This window comes from Ranitomeya variabilis, chromosome 6 (genome assembly GCF_051348905.1).
Source record: "Ranitomeya variabilis isolate aRanVar5 chromosome 6, aRanVar5.hap1, whole genome shotgun sequence".
Lineage (NCBI taxonomy): Eukaryota > Metazoa > Chordata > Amphibia > Anura > Dendrobatidae > Ranitomeya > Ranitomeya variabilis.
In genome coordinates this window covers 189,254,172-189,269,126 of record NC_135237.1, presented here as the reverse complement: position 1 = coordinate 189,269,126, position 14,955 = coordinate 189,254,172, and positions in this window count along the sequence as shown.

The following is a 14,955-nucleotide window of genomic DNA, read 5'->3' as shown; positions in this document are numbered from 1 at the left end:
GATACACGATCATGAATTTATCCAAATATTCCCGGAAAATGTCATGCATAAAGGACTGAAAGACTGAAGGGGCATTAGAAAGACCAAAAGGCATTACTAAATACTCAAAATGGCCCTCAGGCGTATTAAATGCGGTTTTCCACTCATCCCCCTGCTTAATTCGCACCAAATTATACGCTCCACGGAGATCAATCTTAGAGAACCACTGAGCCCCTTTTATTCGAGCAAACAAATCAGTCAGCAGTGGCAGAGGATACTGATATCTGACTGTAATTTTATTCAAGAGTCGATAATCAATACACGGCCTCAAAGAGCCATCTTTTTTAGATACAAAGAAAAAAACGGCTCCTAAGGGAGATGAAGAAGGACGAATATGTCCCTTTTCCAGGGACTCCTTAATATATTCTCGCATAGCAGCATGTTCAGGTACAGATAGATTAAATAAACGACCCTTTGGAAATTTACTGCCCGGAATCAGATCTATGGTACAATCGCAATCTCTGTGAGGAGGTAGTGAACCAAGCTTAGGCTCCTCAAAAACATCAAGATAATCAGATAAAAATTCCGGAATCTCAGAGGGAATAGATGACGAAATGGAAACCAAAGGTACGTCCCCATGAGCCCCCTGACATCCCCAGCTTAACACAGACATTGCTTTCCAGTCAAGAACTGGGTTATGAGATTGTAACCATGGCAATCCGAGCACCAAAACATCATGTAGATTGTACAACACAAGGAAGCGAATCGTCTCCTGATGGTCTGGATTCATACGCATAGTCACTTGTGTCCAGTATTGTGGTTTATTACTAGCCAATGGTGTAGAGTCAATACCCTTCAGAGGTATAGGAACTTCCAGAGGCTCTAGATCAAACCCACAGCGCCTGGCAAAGTACCAATCCATAAGACTCAAAGCGGCGCCAGAGTCGACATAGGCATCCGCGGTAATTGACGATAATGAACAAATCAAGGTCACAGACAGAATAAACTTAGACTGTAAAGTGCCAATTGAAATAGACTTATCAACCTTTTTTGTACGTTTAGAGCATGCTGATATAACATGAGTAGAATCACCACAATAGAAGCACAACCCATTTTTTCGCCTAAAATTCTGCCGTTCGCTTCTGGACAGAATTCTATCACATTGCATATTTTCTGGAGCCTTCTCAGAAGACACCGCCAAATGGTGCACAGGTTTGCGCTCCCGCAAACGCCGATCAATCTGAATAGCCATTGTCATGGACTCATTCAGACCTGTAGGTGCAGGGAACCCCACCATAACATCTTTAATGGCATCAGAGAGACCCTCTCTGAAATTCGCCGCCAGGGCGCACTCATTCCACTGAGTAAGCACAGACCATTTACGAAATTTTTGGCAGTATATTTCAGCTTCATCTTGCCCTTGAGATAGGGCCATCAAGGTTTTTTCAGCTTGAATCTCTAAATTAGGTTCCTCATAAAGCAACCCCAAAGCCAGAAAAAACGCATCCACATTGAGCAACGCAGGATCCCCGGGTACCAACGCAAATGCCCAATCCTGAGGGTCACCCCGCAGCAAGGAAATTACTATCCTAACCTGCTGTGCGGGATCTCCAGCGGAGCGAGATCTCAGGGAAAGAAATAATTTACAATTATATTTGAAATTCAGGAAACGAGATCTATCCCCGAAGAAAAATTCTGGTATAGGAATTCTAGGTTCAGATATAGGAGCATGAATAACAAAATCCTGTAAATTTTGAACCTTCGTAGCAAGATTATTCAAACCTGTAGCCAAACTCTGAGGATCCATTTTAATCAGGTGAGATCAGAGCCATTCAAGGATTAGAAGGAGAGAGAGAGGCAAAGGCTGCAATTAGAGCAGAAATGCAACTGAGACGACTATAGAGCAAGCTCAGAAGAAAAAAAAAAAAAAAAAAATCTGCAGACTTCTTTTTCTCTCCTTTCTTCTGCCAACGGTTTTAACCCTTGGCCGGCCATACTGTCATGGTTCCCAATGGCAAGGGAACGTCAGAGAACTTAAATAACAGACTAGCTCTTGGGTGATGGAATCTCGAGCTGACCGTGAGCTAAACCTACCACACAACTAACAGTGGCCGGGTGACGTACCTACGTTTTATCCCTAGACGCCCAGCGCCAGCCGGAGAACTAACTAACCCTAATAGGGGAAAAAACAGACCTGGCTTACCTCTAGGGAAATTCCCCCAAAAAGGAGACAGAAGCCCCCCACATATATTGACGGTGAGTTCAGAGGAAAAGACATACGCAGTATGAAGGTAGGTTCAGCAAAGCGAGGTCCGCTTACCAGATAGCAAGAAGATACAATAGGGAACTTCACGGTCAGCTGAAAACCCTATTAAAGTACCATCCCGAAATTACTTTAAGACTCATGTGTCAACTCATGACACCGGAGTGGTAATTTCGGCCCACAAGAGCTTCCAGCTACAGAAACATAACATAACTGTGAACTGGAACAAAAATGCAAACAAACTTAGGACTAAGAGTCCAACTTAGCTGATAGTAGTCTAGAAGCAGGAACATGCAACAAAAAGGCTCTGGTTACATTGATGGCCGGCACTAGAATAACTGAGCAGCAAGGCTAAATAGGATACTCCCATATCCTGATGGAAACAGGTGAACAGAGAAAGTGAAGCATACAAGTCCAGTACCACCAGTGACCACCGGGGGAGCCCAAAAACCAAATTCACAACACTTATCCCTCAATCAATGCCAGTTGTCAATTGTTCCTGCTTGGAGTCACGGCTCTTTTGGATTTCCCTGACACTCTGACCTGTTCAGCAAAGATAAGTCCTTGCTTGTCCTTTTGCAGTCCTCTTGTTGTGGACTTTATTGTTCAGCACATTCTATGTTTTGCTCATTTGTCCAGCTTATCAGTATGAATCTATTCAGCTAAGCTGGAAGCTCTGGGCAGCAGATTTTGCCCTCCACACCTTTAGTCAGATGTGGAGATTTTTGCATTTCTCTGCGGTGGACTTTTTCTAGTTTTTATTACAGACCGCACAGTGTTCTATCCTGTACTATCTATCTAGCTAGAAGTGGCCTCCTTTGCTAAATCTTGTTTCATTCAATGTATGTCATTTCCTTCTCCACTCACAGTCATTATTTGTGGGGGGCTGTCTGTCCTTTGGGGATCTTCTCTGAGGCAAGATAGCTTTCCTGTTTCTACCTTTAGGGGTAGCTAGTTCTCCGGCTGTGACGAGGTGTCCAGGGAGTGACAGGAACATCCCACGGCTACTGCTAGTGTTGTGTTAAGATCAGGAACTGTGGTCTGTATAGTTACCACCTGCTAAGAGCTAGTCGCATGTCGCTCCTAAATCACCAGTCCATAACAGTAAAACTGGCCAAAAATGAGTTGAATGCATCTCAAAAGAAGGAAAAGAAAAAGAGTTCTGAGCCATTTTTTTTTCTTTAGTCTGTTTTGTCTTTTTCCTTCCTCTTAATCTCTGGGTGGTTCAGGATTTGGGCGCGGGCATGGATGTTCAGGGTTTGTTTTCTCATGTGGATCAGCTTGCTGCAAGAGTACAGAATATCCAAGATTATGTTGTTCAGACTCCGGCTTTAGAGCCTAGAATTCCTACTCCAGATTTGTTTTATGGGGATAGATCCAAATTTTTGAACTTTAAAAATAACTGCAAATTGTTTTTTGCTCTGAAACCCCGTTCCTCTGGTGATCCCATTCAGCAAGTTAAAATAGTTATTTCTTTGCTGCGTGGTGACCCTCAGGACTGGGCATTCTCCCTTGAGTCAGGGGATCCGGCATTGCTTAATGTAGATGCATTTTTTCAATCGCTCGGATTATTGTATGACGAACCTAACACTGTGGATCATGCGGAAAAAACCTTGTTGGCCCTGTGTCAGGGTCAGGAAGCGGCAGAATTATACTGCCAGAAATTTAGAAAATGGTCTGTGCTCACTAAATGGAATGAGGACGCTCTGGCAGCAATTTTCAGAAAGGGTCTTTCTGAAGCCCTTAAAGATGTTATGGTGGGGTTCCCCACGCCTGTTGGTTTGAGCGAATCTATGTCTCTTGCCATTCAGATTGATCGGCGCCTGCACGAGCGCAAAGTGGTGCACCATATGGCAATGTCCTCTGAACAGAGTCCTGAGCCTATGCAATGTGATAGGATTTTGACTAGAGCAGAACAGAGGGGATACAGACGTCAGAATGGGCTGTGTTTTTACTGTGGTGATTCTGCTCATGCTATTTCTGATTGCCCTAAGCGTATTAAGAGGGTAGCTAGATCTGTTACCATCAGTACCATACAGCCTAAATTTCTCCTGTCTGTGACCCTGATTTGCTCATTGTCATCCTTTTCTGTCATGGCATTTGTGGATTCAGGCGCTGCCCTGAACTTAATGGACTTAGAATTCGCCAGGCGCTGTGGTTTTTCTTTGCAGCCTTTGCAGAGCCCTATTCCTTTGAGGGGTATTGATGCTACACCGTTGGCCAAGAATAAACCTCAGTATTGGACTCAGCTGACTATGTGCATGGCTCCAGCACATCAGGAAGATTGTCGTTTTCTGGTGTTGCATAATTTACATGATGTTGTTGTACTGGGTTTTCCATGGTTACAAGTACACAATCCAGTGCTGGATTGGAAATCTATGTCTGTGACTAGTTGGGGTTGTCAAGGGGTACATAGTGACGTTCCTTTGATGTCAATTTCCTCTTCCCCCTCTTCTGATGTTCCTGAATTTTTGTCAGATTTCCAGGATGTATTCGATGAGCCCAAGTCCAGTTCCCTTCCTCCACATAGGGACTGTGATTGTGCTATTGACTTGATTCCTGGCTGTAAGTTCCCTAAGGGCCGACTTTACAATCTATCTGTGCCAGAGCATGCCGCCATGCGGAGCTATGTCAAGGAGTCTTTGGAGAAGGGGCATATTCGTCCGTCTTCGTCGCCATTGGGAGCGGGATTCTTTTTTGTTGCCAAGAAGGATGGCTCCTTGAGACCCTGTATTGATTATCGCCTTCTTAATAAGATCACGGTCAAATTCCAATACCCTTTACCTTTGCTTTCAGATTTGTTTGCACGGATTAAGGGGGCTAGTTGGTTTACCAAGATTGACCTTTGAGGGGCATATAATCTTGTTCGTATTAAACAGGTTGACGAATGGAAAACTGCATTTAATATGCCCGAAGGCCATTTTGAATACCTTGTGATGCCTTTCGGGCTTTCTAATGCTCCTTCTGTATTTCAGTCCTTCATGCATGATATTTTCCGCAATTATCTTGATAAATTCTTGATTGTGTATTTGGATGATATTTTGATTTTTTCTGATGATTGGGAGTCTCATGTGAAGCAGGTCAGGATGGTATTCCAGATCCTTCGTGATAATGCCCTATTTGTGAAGGGGTTTAAGTGCCTATTTGGAGTTCAGAAGGTCTCTTTTTTGGGGTTCATTTTTTCTCCTTCGTCTATAGAAATGGATCCTGTTAAGGTCCAAGGCATTCATGACTGGATTCAGCCCACATCTGTGAAGAGCCTTCAGAAATTTTTGGGCTTTGCTAATTTTTATCGTCGTTTCATTGCCAACTTCTCTAGTGTGGTTAAACCCCTGACCGATTTGACGAAGAAGGGCGCTGATGTGGCGAATTGGTCCTCTGCAGCTGTTGAGGCCTTTCAGGAGCTTAAACGCCGATTTACTTCTGCCCCTGTATTGCGTCAGCCGGATGTTTCTCTTCCTTTTCAGGTTAAGGTTGATGCTTCTGAGATTGGGGCAGGGGCCGTTTTGTCACAGAGGAATTCTGATGGTTCCTTGATGAAACCATGTGCCTTCTTTTCCCGAAAGTTTTCGCCTGCGGAACGCAATTATGATGTCGGCAATTGGGAGTTGTTGGCTATGAAGTGGGCATTTGAGGAGTGGCAACATTGGCTTGAGGGAGCCAGGCACCGCGTTGTGGTCTTGACCGATCATAAGAATCTGATTTACCTCGAGTCGGCCAAGCGGCTGAACCCTAGACAGGTTTGATGGTCTCTGTTTTTCTCCCGTTTCGATTTTGTGGTCTCATATCTTCCGGGATCTAAGAATGTTAAAGCAGATGCCCACTCTAGGAGTTTTTTGCCTGATTCTCCTGGAGTTCTTGAGCCGGTTGGCATTCTTAGTGAAGGGGTGGTTCTTTCTGCCATCTCCCCTGATTTACAGCGGGTGCTTCAGGAATTTCAGGCTGATAAACCTGACCGCTGTCCTATGGGGAAGCTGTTTGTTCCTGATAGATGGACAAGTAAGGTAATTTCTGAGGTCCATTGTTCGGTGTTGGCCGGTCATCCTGGGATTTTTGGTACCAGAGATTTGGTTGCTAGGTCCTTTTGGTGGCCTTCCTTGTCACGGGATGTGCGTTCTTTTGTGCAGTCCTGTGGGACTTGTGCCCGGGCTAAGCCTTGCTTTTCCCGCGCTAGTGGGTTGCTTTTGCCTTTGCCTGTCCCTGAGAGGCCCTGGATGCATATTTCCATGGATTTTATTTCGGATCTTCCTGTGTCCCAGAGGATGTCTGTTATCTGGGTGGTTTGTGACTGGTTCTCTAAAATGGTCCATTTGGTACCTTTGCCTAAATTGCCTTCCTCTTCTGATTTGGTTCCACTGTTTTTTCAGCATGTGGTTCGTTTGCATGGCATTCCGGAAAATATTGTGTCTGACAGAGGTTCCCAGTATTGTTTCCAGGTTTTAGCAGGCCTTTTGTGCTGGGATGGGCATTAATTTGTCTTTTTCTTCGGCGTTCCATCCTCAGACAAATGGCCAAACTGAGCGAACTAATCAAACCTTAGAAACCTATTTGAGATGCTTTGTGTCTGCTGATCAGGATGATTGGGTGGCTTTCTTGCCGTTGGCCGAGTTTGCCCTTAATAATCGGGCCAGTTCGGCTACTTTGGTATCGCCTTTTTTTTTGTAATTTTGGTTTCCATCCTCGTTTTTCTTCAGGGCAGTTTGAGCCTTCTGATTGTCCTGGTGTAGATTCTGTGATGGACAGGTTACAGCAGATTTGGACTCATGTGGTAGACAATTTGACATTGTCTCAGGAAAAGGCTCAGCGTTTTGCTAACCGCCGTCGGTGTGTTGGTCCTCGGCTTTGGGTGGGGGATTTAGTCTGGTTATCTTCTCGTCATGTTCCTATGAAGGTTTCTTCCCCTAAGTTCAAGCCTCGGTTTATTGGTCCTTATAAGATTTCTGAGATTATCAATCCAGTGTCTTTTCGTTTGGCCCTTCCAGCCTCTTTTGCCATCCACAATGTTTTCCATAGATCTTTGTTGCGGAGATATGTGGTACCCGTTGTTCCCTCTGTTGATCCCCCTGCTCCGGTGTTGGTTGAGGGGGAGTTGGAATATGTGGTTGAGAAAATATTGGATTCTCGTTTTTCGAGGCGGAGGCTTCAGTATCTTGTCAAGTGGAAGGGTTATGGCCAGGAGGATAATTCTTGGGTGGTTGCCTCCGATGTTCATGCCGCCAATTTGGTTCGTGCTTTTCACTTGGCTCGTCCTGATCGGCCTGGGGGCTCTGGTGAGGGTTCGGTGACCCCTCCTCAAGGGGGGGTACTGTTGTGAATTCCGCTCTTGGACTCCCTCCGGTGGTTGTAAGTAGCACTTTTGTGAGTTCTGCTCTTGGGCTCCCTCCGGTGGTTTTGAGTGGTATGGCTGCTTCTTGGATTTAGCATCAGCAGCTGCTTCCACTGATCGTCTTTCTGGCTCGGCTATTTTAGTCTGGCCGTATCCCTCAATCAATGCCAGTTGTCAATTGTTCCTGCTTGGAGTCACGGCTCTTTTGGATTTCCCTGGCACTCTGACCTGTTCAGCAAAGATAAGTCCTTGCTTGTCCTTTTGCAGTCCTCTTATTGTGGACTTTATTGTTCAGCACATTCTATGTTTTGCTCATTTGTCCAGCTTATCAGTATGGATCTATTCAGCTAAGCTGGAAGCTCTGGGCAGCAGATTTTGCCCTCCACACCTTTAGTCAGGTGTGGAGATTTTTGCATTTCTCTGCGGTGGACTTTTTCTAGTTTTTATTACAGACCGCACAGTGTTCTATCCTGTACTATCTATCTAGCTAGAAGTGGCCTCCTTTGCTAAATCTTGTTTCATTCAATGTATGTCATTTCCTTCTCCACTCACAGTCATTATTTGTGGGGGGCTGTCTGTCCTTTGGGGATCTTCTCTGAGGCAAGATAGCTTTCCTGTTTCTACCTTTAGGGGTAGCTAGTTCTCCGGCTGTGACGAGGTGTCCAGGGAGAGACAGGAACATCCCACGGCTACTGCTAGTGTTGTGTTAAGATCAGGAACTGCGGTCTGTATAGTTACCACCTGCTCAGAGCTAGTCGCATGTCGCTCCTAAATCACCAGTCCATAACAGGCATGCACTAGAACTCCTTCCGCCTCTGTCCCAGCCACTATTATATTTACCCAGTGGGCAGTTAGGGAGATATAATGCCCCTTGCTGTGCTTGCTGGTCCACATATCGGTAGTTATGTGGATCTTCCACTGATGGAGTTGCGCAGTGCACACTTGATTTGGTCTGCAACATGTGTGTGCAGGGCAGGGATGACCCGACTGAAAGTAGTGGCAGCCGAGAACAAAGTACTGCTAGACTGCCACTGTGATCAGTTTTTTAAAACTGTCCATCTCCCCCAGCCAGAATGGCAGCATTTCCAAGGCCAATAATTTGGAAATGCTGTCATTCATGACCATGGCTTGTATGTGGGTTGGGTGATATTTCCTCTTCTCTAGAGGGTTTGGGGGATGGAGAGCTGAACATTTCCATGGGACGATCTGGAGATGCTTGGTGGCACTGCTGGTGGTGGTGTTATCACATCCTCTCTTTGCAAGGAGGCAGGTAGCCATGATGATCTTATTCTCACCTCACAATTCGTGTAGCAGTATTCATCCCTACAAAATGACTCATAACGTCCTGTCACCTACATGCACCAAAGGAAGATGTTGTATTTTGGCACGTAGCAGGAATAGAATAGGCCCACTACTCGTACAGACATGGCTGCAGAGGACACATAGGCTTTTTAGTGAAGCGATGGCCGGGGGACCACCACCAGCAGGAAGACTACTGTACACACGATGTGGTGCAAACAACAAAGGGTAGATTTATTGGGAGGCAAGGAATGAAGTGGGTGAGGAAGATGCAAACAGGGGTATGCAATGGCAAGAGACACTTTACAAGAGTTATAAACTTTATCTTGTCCGTAAAATAGCAAGGTGCTCCAACTATTACAGACTCAAAATGTGTCTCACAAGCAAATTTAAACAATAAACAAATAACGATGCTACTCTACAAATAACCTCCCTGGCCTTTACTAAGCAGGCCACACGGCTCCCGTGTACTGACTACTGAAGCCTACACTAGGCCCTAACAGGTGCACCAAACAGTAACAGACTCACGGTGATGTTGGAGAATCAGCTCCAGTTCCAGGGGGGCCCCCAGCAGTCTAATATGGTGGGGTGCACGGCTTTCTGTCAGCTCTGTGAAGCGTGGTCTTCTCCTTGCTTCTGGATCCTAGGGATGCTCCTGGAAACTGTAAGTCCCTTTCTCAGTATCTTTGTGGCTTCGCAAACTAGCACAGAACAGCCACCGTTGCTGTACCTGGAAAAGTCTTGCAAATTTCACAAGTACACTCCGTCCCAGGCTGTGGTGTTATGGACCTGGTGGTTAGGAGCACCCGGAATGACCTGATGGTTAAAACAGAAAACCTGAGACAAGCTCTGAGGAGGTGGTAACTCTACTGACCGCAATCCCTAATCCTATCACACACACTAGAAATAGCCGTAGAGAATGCCTAAAGGCCCCGTCACACACAGCGACGCTGCAGCGATACAGACAATGATGCTGATCGCTGCAGCGTCGCTGTTTTGTCGCTGTGTGGTCGCTGGGGAGCTGTCACACAGACAGCTCTCTCCAGCGACCAATGATCAGGGGAACGACTTCGGCATCGTTGAAACTGTCTTCAACGATGCCGAAGTCCCCCTGCAGCACCCGGGTAACCAGGGTAAACATCGGGTTACTAAGCGCAGGGCCGCGCTTAGTAACCCGATGTTTACCCTGGTTACCAAAAAAAACAAACAGTACATACTCACCATCTGATGTCCGTCAGGTCCCTTGCCGCCTGCTTCCTGCTCTGACTGAGTGCCGCCGTACAGTGAGAGCAGAGCGCAGCGGTGACGTCACTGCTGTGCTGTGCTCTCACTGTACGGCGGCACTCAGTAAGAGCAGGAAGCAGACGGCAAGGGACCTGACGGACATCAGATGGTGAGTATGTACTGTTTTTTTTTTTTTACATTTACGCTGGTAACCACGGTAAACATCGGGTTACTAAGCGCGGCCCTGCGCTTAGTAACTCGATGTTTACCCTGGTTACCAGTGAAGACATCGCTGGATCGGTGTCACACACACCGATTCAGCGATGTCAGCGGGACCTCAACGACCAAAAAAAGGTCCAGGCCATTCCGACACGACCAGCGATCTCGCAGCAGGGGCCTGGTCGCTGGTACATGTCACACATAGCAAGATTGCTACTGAGGTCGCTGTTGCGTCACAAAACTTGTGACTCAGCAGCGATCTCGCTAGCGATCTCGCTATGTGTGACGGCGCCTTAACTCTCCCTAGAGGCCTCTTCACAGCCTAAGAGCTAACTACCCCTAAAGAGAGACATAGCAGCCTACCTTGCCTCAGAGAAATTCCCCAAAGGGAAAGGCAGCCCCCCACAAATATTGACTGTGAGTTAAGAGGGAAGAGACAAACACAGGAATGAAAACAGATTTAGCAAAGGAGGCCGAATCTTCCCTAGATAGACAGAAGATAGGAAAGGGAACTGTACGGTCAGTATTAAAAACTACAAAAAGCCACGCAGAGTGTGCAAAAGGACCTCCACACTGAATCACGGTGTGGAGGTGCCACTCTGCACCCCAGAGCTTCCAGCTAGCAAGGGAATATCATATTAGCAGGCTGGACTAGAAACATAGCATGTACTGAGAAATATACTCAAAAACAAATGGACAACAAATGAACTAGCAGGGACTTAGCTTCTGCTGGAGTAGACAGGTCATCAGAGAAATCCAAGAGAGATCTGAACCAGTACTGAGACATTGACAGCTGGCATGAACTAACGACCATAGCAGAGTTAAATAGGGAAGCCAGCAGGAACAATAAGTGAGGGCAGCTGAGAAAGCCAACCTCAAAGATCAGCAGTTCCACTCAAAGCCACCAGAGGGTGTCCAAGGACAGAACTGACTAAAATACCATTCATGACCACAGGAGGGAGCCCGAGAACGGAATTCACAACAGAAACGGAATTCACAACAGTACCCCCCCCTTGAGGAGGGGTCACCGAACCCTCACTAGAGCCCCCAGGCCGATCAGGATGAGCCAAATGAAAGGCACGAACCAAATCGGCAGCATGGACATCGGAGGCAACAACCCAGGAATTATCCTCCTGACCATAACCCTTCCACTTAACCAGGTACTGAAGCTTCCATCTCGAAACACGAGAATCCAAAATCTTTTCCACCACATACTCCAACTTCCCCTCAACCAACACCGGAGCAGGAGGATCAACGGAAGGAACCATAGGTGCCACATATCTCCGCAACAAAGACCTATGGAACACATTATGGATGGCAAAAGAAGCTGGAAGGACCAAACGAAACGACACAGGATTGATAATTTCAGAAATCTTATAAGGACCAATAAAACGAGGCTTAAACTTAGGGGAAGAAACCTTCATAGGAACATGACGAGAAGATAACCAGACCAAATCCCCAACACGAAGTCGGGGACCAACACAGCAACGGTGGTTAGCAAAACGTTGCGCCTTCTCCTGAGACAACTTTAAATTATCCACCACGTGAGTCCAAATTTGCTGCAACCTGTCCACCACAGAATCCACACCAGGACAGTCAGAAGGCTCAACCTGCCCTGAAGAAAAACGAGGATGAAAACCAGAATTACAAAAAAAAGGCGAAACCAAAGTAGCCGAACTAGCCCGATTATTAAGGGCAAACTCGGCCAATGGCAAGAAGGTCACCCAATCATCCTGATCAGCAGAAACAAAGCATCTCAGATAGGTTTCCAAGGTCTGATTGGTTCGCTCGGTTTGGCCATTTGTCTGAGGATGGAGCGCTGAAGAAAAAGACAAATTAATGCCCATCTTAGCACAAAAGGACCGTCAAAACCTGGAAACAAACTGGGAACCTCTGTCAGACACAATGTTCTCCGGAATGCCATGCAAATGAACCACATGCTGAAAAAATAATGGAACCAAATCAGAGGAGGAAGGCAATTTAGGCAAAGGTACCAAATGGACCATTTTAGAGAACCGGTCACAAACCACCCAGATAACAGACATCCTCTGAGAGACAGGAAGATCAGAAATAAAATCCATGGAAATATGCGTCCAGGGCCTCTTTGGGACAGGCAAAGGCAAAAGCAACCCACTGGCACGAGAACAGCAAGGCTTGGCCCGAGCACAAGTCCCACAGGACTGCACAAAAGAACGCACATCCCGTGACAAGGAAGGCCACCAAAAGGACCTAGCAACCAAATCTCTGGTACCAAAAATCCCAGGATGACCAGCCAATACTGAACAATGAACCTCAGAAATAACTTTACTAGTCCATCTATCAGGGACAAACAGTTTCTCCACTGGACAGCGGTCAGGTCTATCAGCCTGAAACTCCTGCAGCACCCGCCGCAAATCAGGGGAGATGGCAGACAGAATCACCCCCTCCTTGAGAATACCAGCCGGCTCAAGGACTCCCGGAGAATCAGGCAAAAAACTCCTAGAAAGGGCATCAGCCTTCACATTCTTAGATCCCGGAAGGTACGAGACCACAAAATCGAAACGGGAGAAAAACAGCGACCATCGAGCCTGTCTAGGATTCAACCGCTTGGCAGACTCGAGGTAAGTCAGATTCTTGTGATCAGTCAAGACCACCACGCGATGTTTGGCTCCCTCAAGCCAATGTCGCCACTCCTCGAATGCCCACTTCATAGCCAACAACTCCCGATTGCCGACATCATAATTACGCTCAGCAGGCGAAAACTTCCTAGAAAAGAAAGCACATGGTTTCATCAAAGAGCCATCAGAACCTCTCTGAGACAAAACAGCCCCTGCCCCAATCTCAGAAGCATCAACCTCAACCTGAAAAGGGAGCGAAACATCTGGCTGACGCAACACAGGGGCCGAAGTAAAACGACGTTTAAGCTCCTGAAAAGCCTCAACGGCCACAGGAGACCAATTCACCATATCAGCGCCCTTCCTCGTCAAATCAGTCAAAGGCTTAACCACACTGGAAAAATTAGCGATGAAGCGACGGTAAAAATTAGCAAAGCCCAAAAACTTCTGAAGACTCTTCACAGATGTAGGTTGAGTCCAATCATAAATGGCCTGAACTTTAACAGGGTCCATCTCGATAGTAGAAGGGGAAAAAATGAAGCCCAAAAAGGAAACTTTCTGAACCCCAAAGAGACATTTAGACCCCTTCACAAACAACGCATTAGCACGAAGGACCTGGAACACCATCCTGACCTGCTTCACATGAGACTCCCAATCATCCAAAAAGACCAAAATATCATCCAAATATACAATCATAAATTTATCCAGATACTTCCGGAAGATGTCATGCATAAAGGACTGAAACACAGATGGAGCATTAGAAAGCCCGAATGGCATCACCAGGTACTCAAAATGGCCCTCGGGTGTATTAAATGCTGTTTTCCATTCATCGCCCTGTTTAATACGAACAAGATTATACGCCCCTCGAAGGTCAATCTTGGTAAACCAACTAGCCCCCTTAATCCGAGCAAACAAATCAGACAGCAGAGGCAAAGGATACTGAAATTTGACCGTGATTTTATTGAGAAGGCGGTAATCTATACAGGGTCTCAGAGAGCCATCTTTCTTGGCCACAAAAAAGAACCCTGCTCCCAATGGTGACGAAGACGGGCGAATATGCCCTTTCTCCAAGGACTCCTTTACATAACTCCGCATAGCGGCATGTTCTGGCACAGACAAATTGAAAAGTCGTCCCTTAGGGAACTTACTACCAGGAATCAAATTAATAGCGCAATCACAGTCCCTATGAGGAGGTAGGACACTGGACTTGGGCTCATCAAATACATCCTGGTAATCCAACAAAAACTCAGGAACTTCAGAAGGAGTGGAAGAAGAAATTGACATCAAAGGAACATCACTATGTATCCCTTGACAACCCCAACTAGACACAGTCATTGATTTCCAATCCAGTACTGGATTATGAACCTGTAGCCATGGAAAACCCAACACAACCACATCATGCAAATTATGCAACACCAAAAAGCGAATATTTTTCTGATGTGCGGGAGCCATGTACATGGTCAGCTGAGTCCAGTACTGAGGTTTATTCTTGGCCAATGGTGTAGCATCAATCCCCCTTAAGGAAATAGGGCTCTGCAAAGGCTCCAAGGAAAAACCACAGCGCCTGGCAAACTCCAAGTCCATTAAGTTCAGGGCAGCGCCCGAATTCACAAATGCCATAACAGAATAGGACGACAATGAGCAAATCAGAGTAATAGACAAGAGAAATTTAGGCTGTACAGTACTAATGGTGACAGACCTAGCGAACCTCTTAGTGCGCTTAGGACAATCAGAAATAGCATGAGTGGAGTCACCACAGTAAAAACACAGCCCATTCTGACGTCTGTGTTCTTGCCGTTCAACTCTGGTCAAAGTCCTATCACATTGCATAGGCTCAGGCCTCTGCTCAGAGAACACTGCCAAATGGTGCACTACTTTGCGCTCGCGCAAACGCCGATCAATCTGAATGGCCAAAGACATTGATTCATTTAGACCAGCAGGTGTGGGGAACCCCACCATAACATCTTTAAGGGCTTCAGACAGACCCTTTCTGAAAATTGCTGCCAGGGCATATTCATTCCATTGTGTAAGCACAGACCACTTTCTAAACT